The following is a 14,440-nucleotide window of genomic DNA, read 5'->3' as shown; positions in this document are numbered from 1 at the left end:
CATAATAATATTAACATGATCTTGTTTAGATAAGATAATTAAGGATCAATCAAATCAATAAACTTGTCCCAAGGCAAAACGAATTAAAGTGACAGAATCAAGACTCAATTAAGGTATTCAGATACTCTTCTATTGCTCATTTTACTTCAGATACTAAACAAGACAGTGGAAAAAAGTTTTAAATAGGAATCACCTTCCTGGACTACTTGAATTGCATAGAAAAGGTACCAGCCTAATCAGATTAAGGATAATAATACCCAAAGATGATAGGAGTGAGGAGAACATAGGCATGAAAGGCATGAATGATACAGTGGAAGACCAACCCAAATTTATCTCCTAGGTATGTAATAGACTGTTGAACAAACCAAAAAAAAAAAAAAATTAAGGAGCTACTTTATTCAAAAAAGAATTATTATAAAAAGGATAAAAGGAACTATTATAGTAGAGAAAATGCTCTGACCACAAGATCTGCAAGCATCTCAAACATAGAATGAAAAGTAATTTTCTCTTATTAAGCAAGGATACAAAGACCCATGTATATGAAAATAGAATGAAAGTGTAATATGATCAGACAGTTGACCAGCAAAAATTTTCTCCTAAGGACAGCTTATTTTCAAGAGGGACTGTGTGATGGCTCAAGCTGATGAAGATGGATCAAAATTCGGGGACTTGAGAAAAGAAGACTATCTTAACCTAAGTTTGGTTAATAAACATATTGTTCCTGTTGCTCAGTGGGGACAAGCAGTTCGGCTAACGATTTATAAGGCAAAGAATGAAAAAAAAAGGTTTTCTGTCTGGTTTTGTAATAGGAAACAAAGGGAGACGTACATGAGTTTATCAAAGTCCTATGAGGAAGGATGTTTCTTTGAAGTAGCCATTTCTAGAAAACAAAAGGTGGGGAGATTTCTTAATCTTGATTATTTTCCATAATCATCACCCTGGCAAAGTTTAACACTGTCAAATATATTTTATTCATCCAATTCTGCATGCCAGAGTGTGGTATCTTTGAAACAAGTACAAGTAGTCTTCAGGGGAATACTGTCAAACTGTAAACAATAAGACCAATGTTCGCTATTAATACTGCCTATATGTAATTTATTGACCATGGAGCTTTTATAGCAAGCATGTATGATATTTAATACTGCCAGTGATGTATTTATGATCCAAATCACCTAAAGTAGTACAACTACTTGTCTTATGATACAGTCTTAATGGTTTCCTAGATTCTAAAGTATATGCAAAAAATATTCACCCAGGCAAATTATTTTCAAGGATCGATGTGGGTAGGTAAAATTGGAAATTTTCAAAGCATTCTCTAAGAATATAGACCAAAGAAAATGGAAATTTGCTGTAAGAGCACCAACAACATTGTAATATTGATGAAACACTGTGTGGGGAAATTGGAAATGGATACAGTAATATTTCACTTCAGAGTTTACCTTCCATATTCAAAATCAGTTATTAAAAATGAAATGCATTTCCCTTGGGACCTGAATATGTTCCCCGAAGTAACAAAATTAATTTCAACAATGACAAATCACAATTAGTTATATAGAAACCCATCATCTAACATCACCCTAGTCATTAAGGAAATATCGATTTCTTAATTGTCAAAAACTTGAAAGCACAAAATAAGTCATAAATGTAACACATGATACAAATAATCCCTCCTGCTTATAAATAATTATTAATGTCTCACCATGCTAAAAAGTAATTCATATCAGATATATAGACCACAACTTAAAGTTCGACTAGAGATGGCCAAAAGATCTAGTCACATCACTTTAATTCTTGCAAGTCTCAAACATCTCAAAGTGTGAGGAAAAAGTTTATATAATCTTTAACTTTGCATTTCATACAATTCTATGATACTGTAACCTGGATTTATACAAGGGAAGAGAAGGAATTACTGCTCATTGAGCTTCAGCTATATAGCAAGCACTATGTGGACATTACCCCATATGTAGTTCCCATAATGAATCCACAATTTGCAGATGAGGAAGTTAAGGCATAAATAAATAACCAGCTTAAAATCACCTCTAGAACAAAAGTATACTTCGGTGGAAAACTATGCTTTGTCTAGAAGACATTTCTTCAGGTTTTCTGGTGTTACCCTTTCATTGTCTTTGAGCCACCATATAATACTTTGTGCTGCTGTAGTTAACTGATAGATGTGCAAAATCTTGTTCTGTAGAGCAAAGTTTCCCTTGATTTTTGCCCTGTGGAAAAACCATCTTTGCTTCCACTTACATAATCATTTTATATTACTGGTCTGCATATACACACATCACAAATACACATTCACAAACATAGCATATGTTTAAATTCTTCCTGGTTTCCTCATTAATGAGAAGAATAAAAGTTTTAAAGTGTGTTCAGTTTTATATCTGCATGCCAGTCACAATTTTACCTTTTCAGAAAAATCACTTTTAAAAAATTAAATCTGAATTATGCACAATAGAACAGATATTTGAAAGTTGGATTTTCTCATTCAAAAAGCCCATAGTTTTTTGAATACTCTATGCAATCGTTCCTCCCAGGAGTCTGAGGAGCTGGGAAAAGAGTAACAAGTATTGTCACTAGGTAGAAAAGAAACAGAATCTGAGAGAACATTTTCTTGACAAAGCAGCATAGTCGTTTAAATAGCAAATTCAGCTCTAGATCTCTCATATTTGGACACCTGGCTGTTAATCTTTTTTATCAAATGATTGTACTGAGATGAAGTTTTCCGGTAGAAGAAAAAATGATGGAAACTTTAAACTGGCACTAGAAAGTAAAAGAATAAATAGCAAGAAGACTTTCAAGAGACAAAGCAATAGGAGAAAATGAAGTATGATGAACACTAACCAGGGGAAGTGAGGATCCATGGCAAAGAAAATAGATTAGTCAGCTCAGGGGAGAAAAAAAATCAGTAGAAATAGTACGCCTTTGAAATCACGAATTGAGGGCAGCCCGAGTTCAATCTGGGGCAGGGAGTATTTTTTCTGAGCCTCATACATACTGTTTTCATGTAGACAGGTTTAGAAAAAAAATCCATTTGCCTCGTCACCAATGAACATAAATTTTTACAACTTAAAAATAATTCAGAATTAAAATAAAATAATAACAAATAATATAAAAACTCTAAAAATAAGACATTTATACATTTTAATATTTATTAAGCCTTGCATTTATTGATAAGATGATCCAAAAGATACATTTGTGGCCACAAAGATTATTCAGCTGAGTATTGATTAAAGAGGAAATCAAGGTCAAGGATAATTAAGGGAAATTGAATTATAATGGTTTATTCTGCTGCTGAGAAGAAAAGACTAGACAAAGTGGCTCTCAAAAACCCTTATTTATTATTTTTGTCTTATCTGACCATTTTAAGAGCTAATTTGACATGGACTATTATTTCACCTTGTTAGTTCAAGAATCACAAAGGGCAATTGAACAAAATATTCTAGATAAATAGTTGATAAGTGATTGGAAAATCATTGATCATTGAATATCGAAATTTCTCACAAAATTAATTGTGGCTTTAGGAGGAGAAAGGAGCTTAGAAATTGAATCAAGCTATTTTGGATAATAGCTCTTCAACTATATACCTGAAGAGTCCACAGGATAATTATCAAATTAATCCATTGACTTAAAGCTTGCATATATTCCCTTCTAGTGCATTTCAAAACTGCCCATGAGTTTTATGACTTGCAAATATTGTAGGACCAATTTTGATGAGTCAAAATATTAAAAATTTCAATTGAATTCTTTTGCACACAGTTTTTTAATGCTAAATATTAGTTACTAAAGAAAAAACTAGAAGAGACCTAATTAATGATATTTTCTCTTTTTCCACCAATTTGTATTTAAGAATATATTTCAGAGATAATTCAAGATTATGGGTACTTTATATTCATGCAGAAGTAACTATAATATGTTTTAAATAAACATGAATTATCTATAAATGTGTTTTAATATCTCCACATTTTTCTATGAAAATTTCTTTTGTGCAAAGACTAAGAAATATCTTTAGTTTCTAGAAGAAAAAAAACATTGGCAAACACTAAAACTACATTTGTATGAAGCTTCTGAAGTATTTTATTTTCATTCAATAAGATTTCAACCTAAGCATGAATTCACATTAGGCAGATATTTACTGAGGATTTACTGTGTGAATACAACTCTTAATGATAGAGGAGACCTAGTAGGTGCCTGATTTCTGATAATGATTGCTACAATGGAAGATTAGGTATTAAATATAAAATTAGTTATTTGGTCTACATTTTATAATGCTATAAAAGGGAGAAAAAATGTAGTAAAAACGTAAGAACTAACTTTACCTGATATTTATAACTAGAGAGTATACATCCTACATTATTTTGTAATCAACCAAAAATACTGTTAGACTAAGTGGCTGTTTTACTTTAAACTTATTTTAATTCCGATCTGAGTTTATGATAAACATTTTATCAGGAAAATAAAAATATGATTTAAGACATATTAAAATAACTTTGGTTATAAACTTTTCCCATATTGTCATCTGAAGGAAAATAGAAGAAGAATTTTTTATATAGTTTTTAATGGGTGATAATAAAACTCAAATACTTCACAAGTTAACAAGAGTACTTATTTTCCAAATGCACAGAAAAACAAACAAACAAACCAAAATCAAGTATCTAAGTAATTCACTAGTGCTTAGAAACATGATTATGCCTTTATAAAATGATTTAAAATTATTTTAGTTTCCTCTGACTAAATATATATGACAATAATCTGGAAAGCTCTACCAAAAGAAACATCACATGTGGAAATTTATTTTGAAGTTATATTTATTAAAACTTTAAGTCCTAACATAATATAGACAAATAAAACAGAAAAAAGTTTATTAATGATGTCACTTGGGACAAATATAAACAAACAAACAAACAAATAAATATAAATAACAGCAAGAGACCTGTATCATATCATACAACAAAACATATCACAGATAATTCAATAATATAAATTTAAAGTATTAAATTAAATGATAGATAAAATGTTTAGTTAAATTTTAATATTATGGTGAGAAATAATTTCATTGGCATAATTATGTCTGAAAAGTTAAAGCAAAGATAATTTAGATATAGAAGATATAAATAACTATATGACAAACTATTTTTTAATTAAACTTATTGGGTGACATTGGTTACTAAAATTATATTGGTTTCAAGTATACAAGTCAATGATATGTCATATGTATATTGTGTTCAGTGAGTTCAACACTCAAAGTCGAATTTCCTTTTGTCACCAATTATTTGACCCTCTTTACCCTTATCTACCTCCCTCTCCCCTCTTTCCCTCTGGTAATCACTGAGCTGTTTTCTGTGTCTGAGTTTTTGTTTGTCTTGTTCATTTGTTGCTTTCAGTTTTCTATCCATATGTAAGTGAAGTCATATGTTTCTCAGTTTTTCCCATTTAACTTATTTTTCTTAGCATGGTAACTTCAAGATCCATCCATGTTGTTGCAAATGGCAGTATTTCATCTTTTCTTATGTCTGAGTAATATCTCATTGTATATATGTACCACATCTTCTTTATCTAATCATCTCTCAAAGGATACTTTGGTTGTTTCCATGTCTTGGTCACCATGAATGATGCTGCAAGGAACATTGGGGTGTGTATATTTTTAAGGATAAGTGTTTTCAAATTTGGGGGTAGATGCCCAGAAGAGGGATTGCTGGGTCATAAGGTAATTCTCTTTTTAATTTTTAAAGGAAATGCCATATATTTTCCATGGCGGCTATACCAATTTACATTCCCACTGGTAGCGTATGAGGGTTTTGCTCTGCCCACAATGTTTCCAATGCTTGTTATTACTTGTCTTGTTGATTATAACCATCCTTATACATGTGAATTGGTATCTCATTGTGGTTTTGATTTGCACTTCTCTAATAAGAGTGAAGTTGAGCATTTTTTCATATGGTTGTTGGGATGTCTTTTTGGGAGAAGTATCTGTTCAGGTCCTCTGTACATTTTTTAATTGGATTACTGCTTTTTGTTGTTGTTGAGTTGTATGAATTCTTTTTAGTTTTTGGATATTAGCCCCTTCTCAGAGACATTGTTTGTAAAATTAAAGGCTGTATTTCGTGGGTTTTTATTAATGATTTTCAGTTACTAAATAGTCACCAATTAATAAGATAGCAGATCTTGTAGTCTCAGCTTAACAACCAATATAAATGAGGGTTTCAAATGTTGATACTTATTATTTCTGATTTACACTTTGAATTAATATGTCTTTTAAAAAGTATATCATACCATTGTGTATGTTAATTACTGCTTTTATAATTTCTATTGTCTTAAAGACTATAATCTGATCAGAGAAATAGTAGGTTATTGATTTTTGTAATTTTAAGTTACAAAACCACTTGACTGGGAAGAAAATCTTCTGAGCTATTTAATGACAAATTATCATGATACCAGAGTTTATAAAATTTATAGATAACTACCTGAGGATTAGAATTTTTATATACTTTCAATAGCACAATGCAATAACAAACTGAAAAATAAATTTTGCATGTGCATTCTATGCAGATAAATTTATCTATGCATACCTAAGCAGATAATCTCCACAGTTTTTGGTTGTGTGGCAAGTGGGGATCTTCATGCTAATAGGCAAGATTATGCTTTGAAAATATATAACAACATCTTTTATTTTTAAAGATTTGCTATGATCTCCATTTATTTTTATATTAGATATAGAGTAGTTATATTTCCACCCCATTGCCTTTATAAACATTTCCTCTAGGGGACAGAAATATGTTCATCTCAAATACTTTTACATTACCCCCTGATGAATACGTACCTTAAATAATTCCATCCTTAATTTGAAAATGATATTAATTGTGCCAAATTAGATGCACAAGAAACGTCTCTGTGAAATTCCCAAGGATCTCATCTAACCTCTCAGCTAATTTAATTCTTATTTATATGATTAGAAAACACATTTAGAAATAATCACAAATGCTTATTAGTTTGAAAGTCAAAGGAAGGAGATAATGATCAATTTGTGAATTTTTGCCTATCAGTCAAACATTGTGATCATTTGATCTATAATTTTGAAGACATAGAAATTCCTAAAAAGATGATTTTAGGTACTCTCACTGGTTATCATAAGCATAAGCTTGCATTATAAGAGATAAATAATTCTTTATGTTAAATACTCTTAATTTTTATAAATTTTCTTAGTAAAAATATATAAATATATTTGCACATATTGTCCTTTGACTTTCATCAATAGCAGCATTAAACATAACATTAGAAGCTACCCAATCTATATTTTTACGCATAAAACAAACACTTCAAGAATAGTTAATGAAAAAAAAAATACCCAAACTGTTTTCAATGGTAATTTTGGACAATAATATTGCTATAAACTTTTATTTCGGGTCTTGTTTTAAATTTTGAAAAAAAATCAAATGTACAGAAAAATAAAGCATATCACAAAAAAGACCCATATACTTGCAATCTAGAATTTCAAGTATTTTATATGCTTATTATAGATACTTTAATTTTTATTGTCATTTTATTTTTGTTTTACCAACAGGCTAATTTTACCATGTATGGTAACAGGCCCCATGTGTTTATAATAAAGATGAAAAATAAATTGAGATTTATGTAAAATAAGAGATTATCAGACAAAGGAAAACATGCATACCTTCATTTCCAAAAGAATAAGATGTTCCAAGTGGAATCACAGAGACTGGCAGGTTTGAGGAATGGTGAGAAGTGGAGTAAATTGACAATAAGCCTTGGCTGTTAAGGGAGAGCAGCTTAGAGACTTTGGGTTCTGTCAGATGTGAGGATTAGATTCCAAGGAAAGATTTCAAAAGAGAATTTTATTCTTAGTTAAGTAGAAAACAAACAGAGAAGATTAAATTTCATACTAGTCAAATTAGTCAAAAAATGTGCTCATAAAACAATAGAGCAAAGATTATTATAGAATGTGAATAGATAGCTTCAGGTTACACAGAATATTGTTTTAATAAGCCAATGTAACCTGAGATTTCACTGGAAGATAAAAATGGAAAAGCTAGTGTGTTCTAAATTTTAAAAAATATTCTTTTGTTTACCAATATTATAGGAAATTCAAATTTTCCAATTAAAAATGTTCTCTTTGAAAGTTCTATTATTTTTTTTTATTTTTCAAAGATATAATGATTTTATTGTTCTTTTACCAGAAGGCATTATTTATTTATTTATTTTTTCAGGTGACACAACCCTGGGTTGACCTCACAGATTGCAAGGATTTGTCAGTTTACAATCCCTTATTTTTTTATGTTTTATGCCTACAGCACCTGGTTTTCCTAGGTGGTCTCCCATTTAAGTACTAACCAGGCCCTACCCTGCTTAGCTTCTGATATCAGACAGGATCAGACTTGTTTAGGGTAGCATGGCCATAGACCAGAAGGCATTCTTTTTTATTTTATATTTTATTTTATTTATTTTATTTTATTATTTTAATTTAATTTTGCTTTATTTTATTTTATTTTTTAAAATTAAGTTTACTGGGGTAACATTGGTTAAGAGAATTATATGATTTTCAGGTTTAAGTTATTATTTGATATCTGTATATCCCATTATGTGTTTACCACCCAAAGTCCAGTTTCCTTCAGCTACTATATATTTGATTCCCTTTACCCACTTCACCCTCCACCCATATCCCCTTATATTTGACCCCCTTTATCCTGTCTATCCCTTCTTCCCCCACTCTTTACCCTCTGGTAACCACTAGTAGTCTATAGTCCATGTCCATGAGTTTCTGTTTGTACTGTGAACAATGCCACTATAAATATCAATGTGCAAATATCTTTACAGGTATGAGTTTTCAAGTCTTTGGGGTAAATATCCAATAGAGGGATTGCTGGATCATATGGTAGATCAATTCTTTGTTTTTTTTGAGGAAACTCCATACTGTTTTCCTTGTGGCTGTACCAATTTACAGTCCCATCAGCAGTGTATAAGTGTTCCTATTTCTCCGCATCCTCACCAGGATTTGTTATTACTTGTCCTGTTGATTATAGCTATTTTAACAGGTATGAGATGGTAGCTCATTATGGTTTTGATTTGCATTTCCCTATAATAGTTAGCAATGTTAAGTGTATTTTCATATATTTGATGGCTATTTGTATGTTCTCTAGGGAGAAGTGTCTCTTCAGGTCCTCTGCCCATTTATTGATTGGATCATTTTTTTGTTGTTGTTATTGAGTCGTATGAGCTCTTCGTATATTTGGGATATTAGGCCCTTATCGGAGGTGTTGCTTGCAAATATATTTTCCCACTTGGATGGTTGTCTCCTTACCTTGTTGATGGTTTCTTTTGCTAAGCAGAAGCTTTTTAGTTTGATGTAGTCCCATTCATTTATTTTAGCTTTTACTTCCCTTGCTTTTGAGGTCACATTCATAAAACCCTCTTTAAGTCCAAGGTCCTTGAGTTTAGTTCCTCTGCTTTCTTCTATGCATTTTATTATTTGCGGTCTTATATTCAGGTCCTTAATCCATTTCGAGTTAATTTTGGTATATGGTGATAGGCAAGAGTCTAGTTTCATTTTTTTGTAGGTTGTTTTTCAGTTTTCCCAGCACCATTTATTGAAGAGGCTTCCTTTTCTCCACTGTATGTTTTTGGCTAATAGGTCTTAAAGGTTTTTATTTATTCTGGATACATATCCTTTGGCATTTCCACTTGGAAAATTTTTTCTTTCTTTTTTCAAATCTTGCAATCAAACACTTTATGGTATCTTTTGCCTTTCGCTGAAATTAAATTTTAATTCTAATTAAATTTACTGTTTTTTCTATATCATTTGTAATTTTTGTATATTGTTTAATAATTTTTTTTGGCATGCAGAATTTATTAAGGTGTACAATTAGCTAAGATTTCCTCATAGACTTATAGTTGAGTGACAAAGATGAATATAAATGGGAGAGGGAAGATAGTCAGAAAAGAAAATGTGACAGTGGCAAGAGAATTGGTTGAAAGGAAGCAATATAGATGAGAAAGTCACAAACTCCAAGCGCTGTGGCTTTGAGTTCTACACCTTAACCTTTTAATGTCACCTAAGTTGTCCATTAGTCTTTGTGACTACCATCCACTTTACTATTTCATATTTAATTAGAGTGCACATGTGCTGGACCATATGTTAAAACAATGAATGACTGCAAGGTGCGCCCCTAACTGTGGCTATAGCCTGAATTCTAGTGGGAAAATGACACATCAGATTAGCCCTCAATGAAGTTAACAAATCTTCAAAGCAACTGTAAAAGAACTCTATATTTTTGGAATCTCATTTTATTTCCTCTTCTTTATAGGACTAGGACACCCATTACATTCATATAAGCAAACACTGGAGAAGTGTTGTGATGTGAGAGCCATATAGTAACCCAGAACTCATCTTTGTAAATAGAAAGATGAAGATACTGAAGTCCAAAGAAGTGAAGTGACCCCGGGTACGTATTCACTCAAAAACTGTGTACTGAGTGCCTGACAGTGCCTCGTACTCTGATATGACTCAGATACTAATTACTGAGGTAGAAAGATAAGAATCCTACCTTGGTGGACCTTAAAATTTAGTTGTGAAAACATACAATAAAATAATAAACTCTTTCTATATATTTAATTTCTAGTCAATGCTATAGAATAGCAAAATACTATAGAGGAACAAAGTTATCGCTTTAGGCATTGTCCTAGAAAATGTACTGTTCTTATCTCAAGTCTGAGTCCTCACTGCTCTACTCAGCTTTGTTATTACCTGCATAGGGTTTGTTTGTTGCTTAGGAAGATCTACACTCATCAATTTCTACAGGACTGCTCTGATGGTGCACTTTCTGGTCCTACTATGCCATGAGTCTAGTCTCAGTCCCCAGACTTTGCTGATATAGATCCACCTGTTGCTAGCTGAATCTATATATATATATATAATCTCCTACATTCCACTTTAAAAAAGAATCATGAGAACCAATCTTACCTGTACTAAAATATAAGATCCTAAGATCCTTAAACACAAGAATATTACAGCTTTGCATCCTGATATATAGCTCAGTATCATAGAGTTCAGTAAATATAATTTAAATGAAAAAAATGTTAGTACATAAAAGCAATTAGGATAAGCACACAATGTATATGAAGTCAGCTAGTCTAGAAACCTCTGATTTTCAGCATGAACAATGGTGATTATAGACACGCCTGGCTGAAAAATAAGCCTAAATATTGAAGAAGATAGGGAAAGCTTTGTATCCAATGACATTATAGTTTAATTCTTAAGATACAGTGCCAAAAGTGATTTGCATTTTAGATTAGAAGTTTGTGAATTTATTCTTTATGCTTTCAGTAGAAAAGTGTTCTATTTTGAAATTTTGTTCAGGAGAATTGTTTATTTATTTATGTTCTTTGGAAGTAGACAAAGATAATACAATTTTAATTTCCATTGCTTGATTTTATTACATTAATTAAAAGTACAACAAAATTCTCATTTTAGACAGATATTGTCTAATTTATTTCTTTATTATTTTTTCCTCATATCTTTTTATTGAAGAGAAAAAAGTAGAAAAAATGCTCACCATCATTTTATAAGAAAAATATAAATATTTCTCTCTCTTGTTAAGCTTCTGACCAGTGCCCACAAGAAAGATTCTTTTAGGCACAGAGAATATTCCACAGAAGTATTAAAAGAAGGGAAAGAAGTCACAATGGAAATACCATGCATTAACAATTGCAGGTGAGAAAAAACAGCATTGTTGGGATAACCTAACACACAAATGTGAGATCCAGGTGACTTGGGCCATGAGCCTGATCTGGTCCTCAAAGATTTGAGGCCTGTGGGACATATTGTAAATCTCAGGCCTGTCATAATTCTGTGACTTTTGGATGCAGTTGTTTTAAACTGAAAATGGTGCTGACCCTTCCCTAGGGCTATTTAGAAAAGTGTAAGGACAGTTCCTAGTTGGGGATGGGTTAGCCAAGCATCCTGCATGATAAATAATTTTATCTAACCTGAAGTGGCAAAAATGTTGATCGAGTAAAGCTTGTATTTCATCCCAGAACTGAGGAGGAAGGAAGCTGATGTTACTATTGGCTCTGGTTACAAAAATTAAAGAAAAAACTTTCCAGTTTCCTTCACATTCAGTGCAGCCCAGGAGATTGAAAGGAAAAAGGAATTTAAGAAATAACTTGTCTCCCAAATAAAGAATGGTCTTGAAAGAGTCCTCATGCTGCATATTTTAGAAAATTATGTTAACACTTCACTAAAGAAACCATATTACAAGGAGGAACAGGAACCTAGATGTCAATGTATGTGCTTCTACATCAATTTCATCATATCTACTGACTATGAAATCGTAGGAAGCTCAAACTAGACCATGTTCTTCCCTCATTTTACAGAGAAGAAATCCTGGGACTAACATGTTAAATATTTTGTCTGTGTTTAATAACTGAGGAAATGGATCCAGTGCTTATATTCGATAAGATTCATGACTCTTAGCCACAATAACAATTGAGCAATGTTTAATTCTATTCCATTTGACATTTTGTTTTTAACAAAGATGAGTGTGTGTGTGTGTGTGTGTGTGTGTGTGTGTGTTTAGGGCCATGGTGGAAGTATATGGAAATCTAACCTTTTTTTTTTTGTAGAATAATTATTATTTTCCTTAATTTTAATTTATGTTTCTTAAACTTATATTCATTGCTAACTACACTGTTCTTTAAAATTTTTGTTCCATGGACATGATTCTTAAATTACTCAAATCTTTTCCAAGAACAATGAATAAAAATATCCAATACTTTATGAATGTTGTTTGGGAGTGATAACCTTCCATCTTCTCTAAATAAGTACTTTGGAAAATAACATTTGAAGAGTCATTTAAGCCTTCGGAATTGTTCTTTGTGAAGCTAATTTTGTAGTATTTGTAATGTGATATTTGTTATTTTTGATATATTAAACCTAAAAAAAAAGAAACGTTTTTTTTGCTATTACTCTCAGAATAAGGAGGGTATGTAGACAGCAGGAAAAATAAATTAAAGCTCATGGATGCTTCCCTCTCAGCAGATAAAAGCCTAACACTGTAAGCACCTCTGTCTAAGAATATATTTAAATATATCAATAGAGAAATGTTCAGGTAGTTAATAAGGGTCACTAATTTCTCTGGTCCTGCTATAAGGGAAAAAATGAGTAGCTGAATCTAGATTGTGAAGATAAGCCACAGGAAAGTAGAAATGTTTGTCACCTAAAAATAATCATTAGAACATATGATTTAAGTGAGAGTATAAAATGAATGAAAGCTAAAACCAAATGCTATTTTCTTTTCTGCATTGGAAACCTGTGACTAATCTCACTAAAATGTAAATTATTTTAAAATAAATGTAGGATTAAGAAAAAGTAGATTTTGAGTGTTGTCTATTTGATCATATTTTGTTGCAATGAACTACAATACTGTGAATATAGATGGTGATTTTGATTTTGTTTCCCTTATGAAGTTGTAAACTCCTATTATACACTTTTGCAGCTTTCTTCACTGCCCTAGGTAGGCACTTAGAAGTTTTTCGAGTGTCATCATTTCTAAGTGTTTCTTAATCATAAAACCTATGCAGGAATCTACCATGAAATTTGTGATACTAAGGTTTATTTTTGAATGGTTCAGTCAAACAAAAAGACATTGCATTTACATAAAACAATAAATACCCAAATAAGTAGCAATGTTAATCCATAATGAAGTGTGTGGCATAGACTAGAGTTCTTCAGGGGTTCAGAGGAGGGGAGAACAGCTAAACTTGGTCTCTATAATATATACATAATCTTTTGGATACAGGAGAGGATGGTGTGAGCCAGAAGCTCTCCATTGAATTGTGTGGATGTTATAATTGGTGTTCTTCAGGAGAAAGGTCAGTAATACTTGGTGACACCATATAACAGAATTGAGTTACCATCCCCTGGGCTTTTCAACCTTCAATTGTAGCAAGAGGAGTCTCTTAGGTGGAAATTAGCTAAACTGAATATAACTACTTACAGCCCAGCAGTTCCCAGAAGACAAACCTAGAGAGTTCAAAGCCAACTGCAATCAAGAGGTACGATACCACTTGAACGGAAACAAACAAACAAACAAACAAACAAACAAACTGAAAAAGACTTAAAAGCAAATATCAAGTTCATTCATTCATCAGTGGGCACTTAAATTGTTTCCTTCCATGTCTTGGTATTGTAAACAATGCTGCTAGAAATATAAGGGTGCAGATATCTTTTCAAGTTGTATTTTGGGGGGGGGGGTTAAATACATGAAAGTGGAATAACTGAGTCATGTGGTAGTTCTAGTTTTAATTTTTTATGGAATCTGCACATTATTTTCCACAGTGGCTACACCAATTTACATTTCCAATAACAATGCACAAGGGTTTCCTTTGCTCCATGTCTTTGCCAATGGGTGTCATCACTTGTATT

At 31.7% G+C, this 14,440-nt stretch overlaps 1 pseudogene; it reads right to left on the bottom strand.

Moving 5' to 3' along the window:
* Positions 1-8,303: 8,303 nt before the first annotated feature.
* LOC118606089 lies at positions 8,304-8,422 on the bottom strand (annotated as a pseudogene).
* Positions 8,423-14,440: the final 6,018 nt, after the last annotated feature.

The sequence above is a fragment of the Rousettus aegyptiacus genome, unplaced genomic scaffold (assembly GCF_014176215.1).
Source record: "Rousettus aegyptiacus isolate mRouAeg1 unplaced genomic scaffold, mRouAeg1.p scaffold_m13_p_7, whole genome shotgun sequence".
Classification (NCBI taxonomy): domain Eukaryota; kingdom Metazoa; phylum Chordata; class Mammalia; order Chiroptera; family Pteropodidae; genus Rousettus; species Rousettus aegyptiacus.
This window is presented reverse-complemented; position numbering and strand designations above follow the sequence as displayed.